The sequence below is a fragment of the Molossus molossus genome, unplaced genomic scaffold, assembly GCF_014108415.1.
Source record: "Molossus molossus isolate mMolMol1 unplaced genomic scaffold, mMolMol1.p scaffold_m16_p_1, whole genome shotgun sequence".
In the NCBI taxonomy this organism is placed as follows: Eukaryota; Metazoa; Chordata; class Mammalia; order Chiroptera; family Molossidae; genus Molossus; species Molossus molossus.
Genome location: NW_023425344.1, coordinates 205,727,997 through 205,730,057, shown reverse-complemented (window position 1 = coordinate 205,730,057; position 2,061 = coordinate 205,727,997).

Below are 2,061 nucleotides of genomic sequence, written 5' to 3'. Positions count from 1 at the left end.
GATCAAAACCACAACCTAGGTATATGCCCTGACTGGGAATCGAACCCACAACCTTTTGGTGTATGATATTTTTAATATTATAATGTGGCAACTCTGGAAATCAGATTGTTCCCTCCTTTAGTGATTGTTTCTATTACTTGTTATAGGCTTCAGCTATTTGCTTGCCTGATTATTTTCTAAACTATTTTTATAGTAAAGTCTGTCATCTTTGTTTATGTGGTCTCTGAAGTTTATATTCCTTTAGCTTGTGTTCAGTTAGTGTTTTGATAGATTTCCTTGAATGCCAGGAATTGAATGGGGTGGAGAGGAGAGAGGGAGACAGAGACAGGCGAGACACCTTTCCCAGTCTTCACACTTGGGCTCGGTCCTACAGCACTCCTTCAGGGCCATCAACTTCTAACAGCTCTGGCTAGAAATTCCAGTGTGATGTGAAATAGCAGTGATGAAACAGGGCATTCTTGTCTTGATTCAGATCTTAAGGGGAAAGCTTCAGTCTGTCATCATTGAATATGATGTAATTATGAGTTTTTCATGAATGCCCTTCTTGGTTTTTCTGTTGTTGTTTTGGGGTTGTTTTTCTTGTCAAGCCTGTACAGAACTACTGGTTACTAGAGAATCATTGAATGTTGAAAGTGGAAAGGACCTAAAATTTATAGCCTAACCTCCCAGTGTATAGATAGAGAAGCTGAGGCCCAGAGATGCCAAATATCTTATCCAAGTTCACTAGAGTTGTTAAAGGCAGAGCTTGGACCCATAATAATAATAACTATGATTTAGTACCTACCAGCTGAATGTCAGTTACTATACTAAGTAATGCTATCTAACTTATTATTCATATTAAACCTGTGAGGTAGGTACCATTATTTTCATTCTAAAAATGAGGACTCTGAAGCTTGGAGAGTTTAAGAAACTTGTTCAAGGTCATACAGCTATTAAGCTTATGATCAGGGGAGCCCCGGGGGATCTTGTTGTGTCAGAAAGTAAGAGAACTTTCAAACCTTATAAAAGCTTGTTAAATGGAATAAACCAGCTTGAAGGGGTTATATTGTCAAATGTATAACAATATGGGCATCAAAAAATACTTAATGGAATTGGTCGAATACTTAGAATTCATAATGATATTATATTATATATCCATAATTCTATTCAAATAATAATAAAACAACAAACTCAGTTGTTACCAGAGGTGGTAGCTATAACATTAACTGTAAAAATTAGTAAATTATTTTATTTCTTTGAAAATAGGTTATTAAAGGGAAAGAGATAAGCATTTATTCCACATTTTCATTAGGTACTAGTATCAGGATAAACAAATAAAACATGTTGATGAGGGAAAGTCTTGTTTACAGAGGAATGCCAGATAATAAATGTATAGGAATAATAAAATTAGAAAATTAATTTCCAACCCCTTAAAGAAATAGTTGACTCAGGCAAGGATTAACAAAAGATGCTAAAACCATTAGATGAAAGATTGATGGAGAACCCATGTTTTACATGTTTGCAAAAATTCACCTCACAGGTTACTTGCTAAATATGAGAAGGAAATGTAATTTTACAATTCTAGGATCAGGCTATCATCATCTTAACCCAAGGATCAATCTTAGCATTGCAAATATTTGGAATATTAGATTCATGTGCCTTCTAATTTGATGAAATATGAAGTATTCAGCGCTACCTATGAAGTACTTTTTCGCCAGAAAAATATTTAACTTCTAGTTAAAAGGAAGTAGAAGGGATGGAGAAATAATGCCACTACTCTATGAGGAAGCAAGCAGCCAAATCCAGAAGGTGAAACTTCGACAACTGAATGGTAAAATAGTTAAAGATTGAAGAGACATACAATAAAACACAAATGAATAAATCAGCTGTAAAGATATTTGGGAGACAGCTGGAAGATCTTGAATAACTTGTGGATATTAGATTATATAGAGGAATTATTGTTAATATTGTTAGAGATGATAATGTTATTGTTGCCATATAAGGAAATGTTCTTAATTTTTAGTGACGCCTGCTAAAATACTTAGGGTGAAATATCATGATGTCTGTATTTACAACATCTTG